This window comes from Cynocephalus volans, chromosome 10 (assembly GCF_027409185.1).
Source record: "Cynocephalus volans isolate mCynVol1 chromosome 10, mCynVol1.pri, whole genome shotgun sequence".
Lineage (NCBI taxonomy): Eukaryota > Metazoa > Chordata > Mammalia > Dermoptera > Cynocephalidae > Cynocephalus > Cynocephalus volans.
Genome location: NC_084469.1, coordinates 85,671,768 through 85,685,931, shown reverse-complemented (window position 1 = coordinate 85,685,931; position 14,164 = coordinate 85,671,768).

The following is a 14,164-nucleotide window of genomic DNA, read 5'->3' as shown; positions in this document are numbered from 1 at the left end:
TTTTTTTTGCAAAGATTTTCTTTAACTATCTCACAGACATACCAATTTTGAATAACTGGGCCCTCCCATCAAGATTCTCTTCTTGCCTTCTAAAAATGAAAGTCTTCATGTCGTTTTCTTCCTTGCTTTCTTCCCCTTGCCATTCTCTGCTCTGTTGTCCATGCCTAGTGTCTGAAGCCATTCTGAATTCTATTTCTAGGTCATTATTTGGTTTCCCTTACTGTGCCCCAATTCATCTGGTTTAGCATTTCTCCAGCATTTTCCTCAGACAGGATGCAATTCTTTGCATGATTTGAAATGTGAATGATACCTGTGTGGATATACAATTCTTGGGTCACTGTCCTTGTACCTCATGAAATTACTGTTCTGGGCCAGTCCATAGCTCACTCAGAGTCCGTGGCACCAAGGCCACGGGTTCGGATCCCTGTATAGGGATGGCCGGTTGGCTCACTTGGGAGAGCGTGGTGCTGACAACACCAAGTCAAGGGTTAAGATCCCCTTACCGATCATCTTTAAAAAAAAAAAAAAAGAAAGAAATCACTGTTCCACTGATCTCCTGACTTCAAGGTGGCAGACAAGAAAGCTAATAGCAACCTGATTTTTTCTTTTCTTTGTAAGTAACCCTTTTTTCTGTCTGAAAGTTTATAAGTCAGGAATTATACCAGGGTCTGTCTAAGTATATGTCTTTTTAATTAATCCTTCCTGGAACTCTATCAGCCCCTTTAATCAAGGCTTTCTTCAGCTCAGAAAATTGTTCTTTAATTAATTGTTCAATTATTGCTTTCCCTTTTTATGTTCTTTTTTTCTTTTTTCTGTTTCTGAAACCCTTCTCCTTTGACTGTTAGATCACATGGATTTGTCCTCCAAATCTCATTCTGGTTTGCACTGCGGTGAGATTTTCTTCCACTTGAACTCCCAGGATACCGACTTATTTCTCACCAGCGATCATTCTCTTTGAGTCCATCAGTTGAACTTTTATTTATTTATTTATTTTTGGCAGCTAGCCAGTACAGTGATCTGAACCCTTGACCTTGGTGTTTCATCACCATGCTCTAACCAACTGAGCTAACTGGCCAGCCTGGCTGAACTTTGAAAATCTTTTTTTTTTTTTTTTTTTAGTTCCTGATAGTCCTCCTCCACCCGATGCTACTGCCAGTTCATCTTCCTGACATTTTGTCATACATTTTGGTTACAGTTCTCTTCCTTCCTCCATAGTGCCCACTCTTCTGGTTTTTCGGTTCAGACTGCCTCCCTTAGGTCCCTGGGTTCTCTCAGAGTGGGTGCTGGTTCTCCTGGCTCTCGTGTGGCTGGGGATTCCCTGGACACCCATGTGGGTCAGAATACTGACATCTCCTGGGCAGTGGCAAACCAGCACCACAATTTTAGGCAGTTTTGGCCCTTATGGGTTTGCAGTGAGAACAGGTCAATTGCAACACTTCTGCCGAGTGCTGGTGGTATCCTCCCTGGCCATGCAGGTATGCACCTGACAGGTTTCCTAAAGTCGGCAGTGAGACACAGACTGCCAAGTTCCCTTTTCTGGGGAGCAGGGGACATGGCACAGGGGAGGGCAGAGAGAGGCTCCTGAGAGGTGAGAGGCTGTGAGGTGCAAGCCTGCTCCTTCAGCAGCACTCCAGTACAAACTGGCCTCACTCAGAGCTTTGCAGGAGAGGAGGGCTGTTTTAGAGGGGAAAGCGAGGAGAAAGGGCTATACCCCACATTTGGGTGCATGCTGGGATGGAGCCAAGAGGAAACCAGGAATTCTGCAAGGGCTGGAAATCTGAACCAGAGGGTCTGGGTCATATTAGAATGCCCTGGGAATCTTCTAAAATAGATTAAACCCAGGCCACACTACAGACCAATTAAATCGGAATCAGAATCTCTAGAGGTGGGGGCATCAGCATCAACATTTTAAAATTTCTATGCAGGTGGATTCTACAGGGCAGCCAGGGACAGACTAAGAAGGTTGTTTGAAGCAATCTTACCTAGATCTGGAAGGTAGTGTGTCCACCCCCCTCCTAATAGGCTGATCACATTTACCTGTCTATTTAGGTATCTGTGAAGTCACTAACTGTATATTATCTCTTCTGTGTCCCAGCAGCTAGTACAGTGACCAACACACAGCACAAATACATAAATTAATGAATAAATCTGTATTTTAACATGACCATAAACTACAGTGTATAAAAGGCCCTTCAAGCCCATTTAGTCAGCAAGACCCAGGCACACACTTTACAGATGGGGAAATCAAGGCCTAGAGAGGAACAGGGACTCCCTGAAGGCCCCATGGCCTAGAATTCAGCCTGGAAGCCACCAGGAAGCCCATCTTCCCAAGACTTTGCTTGTCTTATTTTTGGTCTCTTTTATGTTCTTTTACATTTGTTATAAGCCTATGCATATGTGAGGTGAGGTGACACACACTGTCATGCCAGAGGCTGGGAAGCATGGCTGTCACATCCCAATGCCCGTTTTACAGACAATTCCATTTCATGCTGGGCCTGTGTCCCAGGACCAGGTCTGAGTATAAGCTGAATATTGGCAAAACTGAGTATTATACATTCAACAAATATTCATTGAATGTCTACTATGCACCGGAAACTGTTCCAGTGTCCACTTCTGGGATATGACAGCAAACAAAAGAGAAAAAAATCCTTACCCTCGTGGGGTTACATTCTAGTGGGGTATGGTAGATGGTCTCCAAAGATGTCAGCCAACAATTTCTACTGTACCTACACCTGCAGGATGCTCCTTCCATCAAGAGGTGGAGTCTAATTTTCCTCCCCAAGAGGGCAGAATTGTGGCTACTAGAGGTGGGAAAGGGGCAGGGGGTGGGGATAGTGAGAGGTTGATTAAGGTACACAACAACCAGATAGGAAAAATAATTTCTATGGGTATACAGTCAAGCTAGGCGTCTTTAATTAACAATAATTTAGTGCATATTATCAAATGGCTAGAAGAGAGAAGATAGAATGTCCTCATTACAAAGAAATGGTTAAGTTTTATAATGATGAATATGCTAATTACTCTGATTTAATCATCACACATTGCATACATGTACTCATATTCAACTCTGTACCCCACGAATATGTATAACACATATGTTTCAATTTGAAAAATTAAAATGTAAATTAAAAAATAAATTCCTCCCCTTGAATCTGGGCTGGCCTTGTGACCTGTTTTGACCAATAGATTTTAGCAGAAGTGAAGTTGTGCCAATTCTGGGCCTAGACCTTAAGAGAATTGGAAGCTTCTGATTTTGGTGTCTTGGATCCTAGAGCTATAAGATGAGAAGTCCGAAACTTGCCCAGAAAGAGGCCCAGCCAGTATTTGGCCATTCCGGCCACCCCCACTGAGGTACCAGACACATGAGAATACTAGTTGGATATTCCAGCTCCAGACAAGCTGCAAGTTGAATGCAGCCATCTGAGCAACACCAGCCAACATCATGTGGAACAGAAGAACTGCCCAGCCAAGCCCAGCCATCCACACAGCCATTGGAAATAATAAATCGCTGCTGCTTTAAGCCACTAATTTATGGGGTGGTTGCACCAATAGATAACTGAAACACGAGGGGAGTCAGATAATAAGCAATTAGCATAATAAATATTATTTACTATCAATCATTTTATTTATTATCAACTATCAGTGACTTCCAATCCTTTGGTTTTAGGTCCATGAATACCCTCCTTCCCTTTTCTTGGAGGTAAACATCTCCGTACTAAGAACCTTCCCCATCCAGTTCTCTCTCTTTTGGGAATGGTCAGATGATTGAACAGTCCCCAGACATGCCCCAAATCTCTCAGAGTGTCTTCCTTTACACAGTAGGTGCTTTCTTAGTGCATTGGTTTGGCTCTGTCAGAAACCCTCCTTCAGTCCACACTATATAACTGTCTGTATGTAAGTACCCTCCCACCCACTCTCTGCCCCTGGAGGAATGGTAACGCCAGCATTTCTCCGGACTGGCACACATGATTTTCCAATGTTTCCTCTCCTCCTGAGCCAGCCTTGCCTCCACTTCCCACACCCTCTGCAGGGTAAAGTCTCCAGGGCGGGGAAGGTCCCCTGGCAGTGTGCCAACTATAGTCACCTGCTCCCCCTTTTTGCCCATGTCCACCCACTCCTCCTGTGGTAACAGCACTGAGACTTTTCTTGGAGAACCAGCCCCTCTCTCAGTGCACCTTACTTCAGTTTCCTCCTCTGCCAAGCATGTAACTCTGCTGACTTAATTGGTGTATTCTACCTGTGGCCACAGTGATTGGTTCAGGAATGGACACACAACCAAAGTCCATGCAATCAAAGCTACTCCTGGAACATTTGTGGAAGAAATCTTTCCTCTTCCACAGCGGTTTCTCTCTGTAAGGATAATCAAAGCCTGGAGCTGCTGGGCTACAATGGGTGGAAGTTTTGCTGGAGAATAAAATCAACATAGTAGAAAGCAAAGCCTATTCTACCACAGAAAGAGCAGGAGTAGTTCTACCTTCAGGAACAGCTGCATGCAGAGATTAGTTTTGTTTTTGTTTTTTTTTCTTCACCTATTTGTTGCATGCAGAGATTAGAACACTGTAGAACTATCTTAGGCTTTCTCTTTTCTCTTTGCATGTTGGATTCATTCTTCTATGACTGGCTTTCTCTGGTGGTAGGGAACATGGCCCCAGGCAGCCCCAATTTACTTCCTCAGACCTATAGCCAGAGAAAACAAAAATCTTGCCCCTCTAATTCCAGTTACAAAAATCCTGGGGAAGGATTCTGATTGGCCCAGACTGAGTCACATGTCCAGCCATGTGGTCAAGGACAGAATCTGTTATCACAGGTAGAAAAATTGGGGCAGACATGGCTTCTAGGGAGTCCATCAGCCAGTCTTCACTGTGTCTTCTTGGGGAGGACAGAAGAGGGAAGTAAAGAGGAGAATTCTTTGTGTGTACGTGTCGGGGGAAACTCTGTCTATGGAACAGCCAGCCTGATGTCTAATCAAACAACAGTGCCCAGGACGTGGGATGCCCAGAGTCTCAGAACTGGGCTCCAGAGTGGGTTTCTTTGCTGACAGGCAGGGGGACTGAGAGTATTCCTAGGAGGAGGGTGGGGAGCATAGAGAGAAGGCTGGCTTGCCTTTGAATTATGCAGAGTGGAGTGTGATGGTGGCTTTGATGGTGTTTAATTAAATATTTGGCACATTTAATTAATTAAATATTTAAATGTTAAATACAGAATCAGATGTGACTCAGTGGACATTATAGCTCAATAGCCATTAGTCATTCAACAGCCCTCTCAGTGGAGCCTCTGCAAGACTCAGCCTCCCTCCCCTGCATGAAGAAAGACTCCAGACGACACTTGGGGAGCATCATTAATTAACTACTGATTGAAGCTGCACTGGGTTCTGCTGTTTCAGAATATCATGTGTCACTTATGCAGGGGCCTCTCTTGCTGGGTCCCAGGGTCAGCTTACAGGGAGGTGGAATGACAGGAGTCCACTTCCTGGGTGGCAAAATCTACCCCCAACCTAGACATACACCTGCCAACTCTTCTATCCAAAAACAGCCCCAATGCCCCAAATTCCATCATTATATACTGCTTTCTTGGTTTCAGGCCATGTCCCCTCTCCTTGACCTAACTTCTACCCAGCAAGGGTTGGGGGATCCTTGACAGCCACAAAAGGCGGAATGCTGTCCCCACGAGGGGCAAGTGCTGCCTCCGAATGGCCCAGCATGAAGTGTGGTGAGCTTCAGCTCCTCTTGGTTTGGTATTTGAGGACCCTCTGAGGGCACCCATCCCAACTGGCCATGGGAGCTAGGGTGGGAGGGGTTCCTGAGAACAGCCTCTTCTGGCCCTTTCCTTGGGGATGCAAGGTAGGTCTGCTCCCTACTTTTGCTTGGGCTTGGAGGACATGCGGCTCCTTTCTGCTCAGGAATGGTGGGAGGCACAGACATGTGAATGAATGGGTGGATAATGTGATATCAGGCAGTCTGCAGCTACAGCGATCTTTCCAAAGGGCAACTCTGATGGCTCTGGGGGTGCGGGGTTTCCTACTGCCCTCAACATAAAGTCCAGACTCTTCACTCGGGCTGCCCTGGTCCTGCTGCCTCTGGTGTCAAGCATTATCTTGAGTCCCCAGAGCCACCTCCCATCCCAATACTCTATATTCCAGCCACGCCAGCCTTCTGTCAGATCCTGAAAGCACCAGGGCCTGGGTTCTCTGGATTACGGCATATTCCATTTCCTCTCCCCGAAATCCTTTATTGTCCTTCAGCTCTCACCTAAGATGTCAACTCCTCCAGGAAGCCCACCTGCCTTTAGCATGAAACCAAGGATGGAAGGGTGGGCAGGCAGTCCCAGGCAGCTGGATGACCACTAGGCTGCCCCACCGAGCTTCCCAGCACATCCCAGGGCCTGGATGCCAAGAGCTGCCTCCAGGCACCTGGAATCCTGTGGTATGTGGACTGAGGGCGTAGGGATCCCCCAGAGTGGAGGAAGGAGGGTGGCTAAGAGGGAAGCTGAGAACTGCCACCTCCTGGCCGCTGAGAGAGATGGCCCAGGAGTGCTCTGGAAACAGGAGACTTCCAGGATATCTCCAGTGCCTCTCCCTGCTCCTAACTGGGATCCCTGCTGGACATGGGAAAGGGGGAGCCTGATCACTCTGAGATTACCAAGACATTCTTTGAAAAGATTCAGAAAAAAAAAAAAAAAATTCCAAAACAAAGTCAAAAAATCACAGCCTATTTAAAATGAGCAATTTAACACTTTCTACACCAAAATACACACAACACATTGCAATTACACTTTTCACAAAATAATTGAATAATTTAATCCAAAAAATATTTGCTTGTGGAGCACTACAGGTATTCCAGGAAGAAGTCACACCTCTAAATTTCTTGGGGGGATGTCAGCGTCTCTCCCTCCTCTATCTCTGATTCTATGTGTAACTCGTTTGGAGATGACAGGCTATTTGGGACCCCGAGGACTGGATCAAGCAGCCCACATGTTTCTGAGGTCTGGGGCAGGGACGAGGCTTGCCCAAATGCAGCCTGGCAAAGCATGCTGTCCCCCACACCCAGCGGTTCCTTCCCTCAAGGCTGCACAGAGCTCAGCCGCGTCCTCTGAGCTTCCAACCCTGACACAAGCCTGGCCTCCCAAGCTCTGGGGTCCAGGTCCCCTGCTCATCTCCCAGGGGCACCCTGCCATCCAGCATCCTCTGCCTTATTTCTCTGCCCTTTATAAATATGCATTGGGCCAGAGAGATGGGGGGCCTCTTTTTGAGGCAAAATTAACCACAATGACAAACTTAGTTATTCATGCAAACCATCAGCCTGTTATCCCTGATTATGCAGGATGCAAACTGTGAGTATCTGAGTGACTGAGCTGCTCATCAAAGGTGCCATCAGGCAGCGGGGCTGCTCCCTGCCTAGCCCAACTTGCCCGCCGCCTTTGTATTCTCCCCTCAGCCCGGGTGCAGGCCACAGGCCGCCTCCCTCTGACAGTGCCTGCTCCTGACACGGGGACCCCTCCATGCTCTATTTTAAAGGATTAATTAACCTTGCGAGATTGGCGGGGAAAGCTCCACCTGGCTATCTACTGCATGAAAGCATCCGCTCACCAGAGTATTTTAAGCTCACAGTGCGGACCATATGGTATTTCAAAGAACAGAAGTTGAAAGTACAGTACATATTTATTCCTTCCACAGAGAGCATTAAAGGGGTTTAAGTATTTTATTAAAGCCTATATGTGCGGGCATGTGTGTGCACGTCTGTGTGTGTCTGTGTGCGCGTCTGTGTGTGAAGCAAGCGGAAATATACTTGACGCATAGAAAAAATAAATTACACAGATTTATTTTCATCTCTCTGCCAACCCACCCCATAGCAACAGTGAAAGCTTGGTCTATGTAAACTCGAGAAAACAAGAAATATTTTATCAAGTCGTCTCAACTCATGGCTATTGCCAATTTTTCCTCTTTTTTGAAACACAAGCAGTCTCCTCGGTGTCAGTGCAGCAGGCACAGGGAAAGCAGTAGAGGCAGCGGGTGTAAGACGCCAAAGGGGCTGAGGTCACATGGGCAGGAGGAAGGAAGTTCAAACCAGGCCACCCCACTCTCGGGGAGGTCCTTAATCTCTCAGAACCTCAGCTCCCTATCTGGAACGACACTGATCTCAGGGTTGCTGTGAGAATAAAATCAGAACCATACATAAAGTGCTGACGAGAGTGCCTGACACAGGGCAGGCAGCACTAGCAACCCTACCTTAAACAGCCCTGGATCTGGACTTTTGAGAAAAACTTATTGTTGTAGAGTTCTGCTGATTTTATCCTACCCAGCATCCCATCTCCCTTTGATAACACCCTCACCCTCATCCTTGAGGAATTCTCCTGTCCAGGTGATTGGGTTTGGAGACAACTTCATCCCTGACTATAGGGGTGGCCACAACTGGCACTGGCTAATCAGAGCCCTGTATCTCCCTGGCCTCCAGTGACTGGTTTAGAGTTGGTCTCATGACCCAAGACAGACCAATGAAGCTCAATCCTAAGACTTCTGCTGGAATTACTGGGAAAGAGGTTCCCTCTTTTGCCAACACATTTGCTAGTCTGGGAGCACAGAGCTCACTGCTAACTTGGGCAAAAACTTAGTGACAGGACAGTCTAGGGCAGATGTGGACTCTGTTAAATGGACAACTCCCCTCTCCTAAGCAGGGACAACACTGAAATTCTAAAAGTAAGGAAATAAATATTTTAAAGGAAAAAATAAGGTAGAATAGCTTGTCAGGTTCAGCTGCCCAAGGACCTGAACGTCCTCTCTTGACAAAACCAAAGGTCTGACCCGAATTGGTGAGGAAAGAGCTCTGGGGAACACTAGGCTGTCAAGTTACAGCTTGGGAAGGAATCCCAGACCCTGGACTCCCTGATGCACACCCTTTTCGTCAAGAAGAGGCTGTCAAGGCAGGAGTTTATGGCCTCAGAAGTTCACAAAAAGCACATAGCACAGGTGGTGGAGCATGAACAGACGATGAAATCTGCTAGACCTCCATGCTCCTCTCCATTCTACAGATGAAAAAACTGAGTACCAAGAAGTAATAAGTACTTTTCACCCAGCCTCTCCCTCACTCCACACTTACCATCTTCAAATTTTCCCATTTACATATGTAGAAGGGAAGATATTTTCAGGTTACAAGATGTAGATGAGGAAATGCAATTTTCTATACTATTCTACGACTGAAAATTGAACCTCTATTGTACACAGTGGCAGAAAAGTTAGTCTGGTCGGTTCCAAGTTTTCTCAGACACTTGGTGCTTTGTTCAGTCCCTTCAGATTTAAACTCAGTCAGTTTAAATTTTCCTCTCTACCTCATTCTTCTTCTGAGTTTCAGGGGCTAACAGAGTCATGGCATTGGTGACATTGACATGGACAGAGTTCTTGGCCATCCAATATCATTCCTCACAGGTTCTTCTCTGATCATAGCCAAGTAACTCATATCTGACAAATTCTTCTGTAAAAACCACAAATTCTAACACTGACTGAAGGCACTATTGAAAGGCAGATACTGGAGGAGGATCAATTCTTAGAGGAGGAGAACAGCACTGGGCAGGTTTCCTTTTTTATGAGGTTAAGCCTAGAGGACAGGCTTCAGTCTGCACCACGCAGGGCTCAGACAAAACACTTTATATACAAAAATCTTACTGTCACGAAGAACTAGAGGTCAGGGCAATTACAGCAACTAAAAAACGAATAAAGAAATCTGAAAAAAGAGAGATCCATAGAAGAGAGTCCCCAAATCTGTGTATAAAATGCCCAAACCTCTCGCTGGCCCCAGAATCATGCATGAATAAGGCACAGTTAAAGCTAAAAGAACTTAACTGAGATTTCAACTATCATCGCCTGCAGGGGAGAGAGAGTTTACAATTTGGGTTCAGCCAAGTTAATTGCCTGATTAAATAAAAATCAATGCTCTTCACACTTGAAAATTGCTAAGAGAGTAGATATAAAATGTTCTTACCACACAAAAAAATAAGTATATGAGTTGATGGGTATGTTGATTAGCTTGATTTAATCATTTTGTAATACATACATATATCAAAACATCATCATGTTATACATCATAAAAACATATAATTTTTATATGTCAATTATACCTTAATAAAGATGGGGTGGTGGGAATCAACACTCCTCAGTGGAATATAAAGAATCCAGGGACTCTGAACATATTATCACAATGTCCAAGATAAGATCCAAAATTACTTGACATAGGAAGACAAGGAAACATCACTCAAACAGTAGAGATAAGACAAATCAACTGACACCAAACAATGATGAAATTAGCAGACAATAGTTTTAAGACAGCTATTATAAGTATGCACATGAATATAAAGGAAAATATGATAATTATAAATAAAAAGATAAATATTCTCAGCAGAGAAATAGAAACTATAATATATAAAAAAAACTGACGTCACCTTCCTAAATGGAAATCCTCTGGTTATATGAGAATCTGAGACTTGTAGGCATCAGCAGAGAAAACCATTTCTCCATCTGAGTCATAGTTATTAGACCACACTGCCCTCTCTTCATCCTCTTCTTGCAGAATAAGAGGCCTCATCAAATCTACAAGTCATCTCTTGAGAAACGTCCTTCCCTTTCTTTGAATACAGGAAAATGTGACTGATGCCCACAAAACCTGGAACCAGAGAAACTCCCAGAGCTTCTTCTACTAGCACCGTATACATTTATGTTACTCTACTGCAACCATACCACTGTGACACGGGAAACCTTCCCTAGATTGAATCTTTGAGCACAACTAAGACCAAGATTCTAGGAAAACATAGGTCTCATCCAAGAGCTTTGTCAGAACTCTGGCTTAATTTCTATAAATTTTTACTTTAAAACATCATTTAAAGACTATTACTTCCAGTCATAATGGTGTAAACGAAACTGGATATGCTTTTCCACCGTTAGCAACTAGAAATTTTGGCAAAACGTGAAATAATTCTTTTCATACATTAGACAACAGGCATCAAAGGACTGATCTCTGAGAGAAGGGAAACAAACAAAGTGAGCCCTATGAACACCTGGTTTTCTGCCTGGAAGCACTTTCTACCATAATGCAGGGGTCTAAAGAAGAGCATGGCAGTCCTACTGAGTTGAGGGGAAAAAGTTTTCCATAGGATTCAGCAACATTGAAGAAGCTAAAATTTGTAAGACAGAGAACCAGAAAGGAAGGATCTGTACAGAGAAAGAGCTCCAGATATCTGCTTAAGGGTCCCCTTAAGTCTGTTGTTGAATATTAAGTCATACCTCTGTAGGATTAAAATTTTACAAAGTCAGACAAAAATGGCTAGGGGGCTGGGATCTGGAAGTAGAACAATTTTAAACTCATACAAAGCTGTAAGACATTTTAATTATGACCCAGGGGGAAAAAAACAGCACATAGAGAAAAACGAAAACAGAAATGAGCATTGATTTCCTGTCAGAAACAATGCCTCTCAGAAGACAATGAAACAACATATCTAAAGTGGTGAAAGAAAAAACAACTGGCAACCTCAAATTCTATACCTAGCAAAATGATTCTTCCAAAATGGAGGTGAAATAAAGATTTTTTTGAAAAAAACAATAGCTGAGAGAATGTGTTACCAGCACACCTGCATTATAAGAAACATTAAAGGAAGTTATTCAAGCGAAGGAAAATAATACCAGATGGAAACTGAAAAATCTAAAAATGATAAACATGTAGCAGATATGAGACTTTTTTCATTTAAAATGTTTTAAAAGGATGATTGACTTTTTATGGCAAAAATAATATTAATGTATTGCAGTGTTTATAACATATGTAGAAATAAAACTGAGAAAAGTAGCAAAAGAATGGGAGGGGAAGACAAGTATATTTCTGTAAGGTTATTACATTATTTGTGAAATAGTAAAATATTTTTTGAAAGTAGACTGTGAAAATGTAAGATGTGTATTGTAAGCCCTGGAACAACCACTGCAAATATAAAAGAGGTATATATAATAAGTCCACAGTGAAGATTAAATATTTTTTAAATTCTCACTTAAACCAAGAAAAAGACAGAAAAGAGAAAGAAAGAACCAAAAATTGATGGGACAAACAACACAAACAATAAGATGGTAAATATCAACTCAAACTCATCAGCAACGACAGTAAATGTAAATGGTCTAAACTCTCTAATTAAAAAACAGAGATTGTCACAATGGATGAAAAAGCAAAATTCAAATAAATGTTGTCTAGAAAAAAATACATGCTAATCATATTTTGTTAAAAGTATGAAAAAGTATTGAATCATATTTTGTTAAAAGTATTGAAAAAGATATAATATACAAACACTTATCATAAGAAAGTTGAGATGACTGTGTATTAATATCAGACAAAGTAAAACTCAGTATAAGGAATATTGCCAGTGATAAAAAGGAACACTTAATCATGATAGAAGGGTCATTTAGTCAAGAAGACATAAAAATTATACATGTATACACATCTAATAAAAGAGATTCAAAGTATGTAACTCAAAGACTGAAAAAACAGAAAGGAGAAATTGAAATATCCACATTTATAATTGGAGGTTTCAATACTCCTCTGTCAGTAATTCATACAAAAAGTAAAGAGTAAGTATATAGAAGACTTGAACAAAACTATCAAACAATTTGAACTAATTGACATTTATAGACCACTGAATCCAACAGCAACAGAATACACATTTCTTTCAATTGCATATGGAATGTTCAATAAGACAGACAATGTGATGGGCCATAGAACAGGTCTAAATTAATTCAAGAGGACTGATAGCAAGAGAATATATTCATTAATGACAATGACATTAATTTAAAAATCTGTAACAAAAACATATCTAGAAAATCTTCAAATATTTGGAAAGTAAGTAATATCCTTCTAATTAAACAGCAGACTTCTAATGGATCAAGAAGAAATTACAAGAGATACTGAATATTTCAATACTTTGAAATGAACAAAAAGAAACAGAACATATCAAAATTTGTGAGATGCAGCTAAATCAGTATTTTGAAGGAAATTTACAGTTTTAAATGCTCATAGTAGAAAACAAAGTTCTAAAATCAATTATAAAAGCTACTAGTCTAGAAGTTAGAAAAAGAAAAAAATTAATCTAAAACAAGTAAACTAATAGTGAAAACAAAATAGGAAACAAACAGATTGAAATGAATAGAACTAGAGTTTTTCTTTTTGTTGGGGGGGTGGTTCTTTGATGAGATGAAAATATGATAAATCTTTAGCTAGGATGATCAAGAAAAGAGAGTCCTTTGAGAAAAACAAACTTTTTTTCACCACAGCACACTTCTGTGACCAGATGTGTGGGGAATTTTCCCTACATACCAAGCAAGTAATTTGACAGTGGATAACAACTAGATGTCCTCTAATTTAATTTAATTCTGACCCTATCTACATGGAGATAGCATCAGAACCCATAGGTTGAGGGCTCAGTCCCACAAGACTGCAACTCCCCCACACTTCAGATGCCAGTCGCAAGTACAGGTTATGTATGACCTGTGCTTCTGACCAACCAGTTATAAACAGGGTTCCTACATTCCGTCCTTCAATTTGATTAATCTGTCCTAGCAGCTCACAGAACTCAGGGAATCACTTTATTTACATTTACTAGTTTATTAATAAAGTATATAATAAAGGATACAGATGAACAGCCAGATGGAATTGATGCATAGGGCAAGGTATAGGAGAAGGGAAGTGGAGGTTCAATGCCCTTTCTGGGTGGGCCACCCTCCAGAAAACTCCACGTATTCAAATCTGGAAGCTCTCAGAACCCAGTCATTTCCAGTTTCTGTGGAAGCTTCATTATGTAGGCATCATTGTTTAAATCATGGGCAACTGGTGATCAACTTAACCTTCAGCCCTCTAATTGTGCCTTGTCTTTCCAGTGAAAAGTCCCCATCCTGAAGCTATCTTGAGGCCTCTAGTCACCAGTCATAATTAGCATACAAAAGACTCTCTAATCACTCCAGAGATTCCAAGGGTTTTAGGAACTATATGTCAAGAAATGGGGATAAAGATCAAATAATTCATGGTATTGGGTGGGGAATAGAGAGAAGGCATAAATTACGAATAAACATCAGAAATGAAAGATATGACATCACCACAGATCCTACAGACATTAAAAAGATAATAAGGGATTATTGTGAAGAACTTCATCC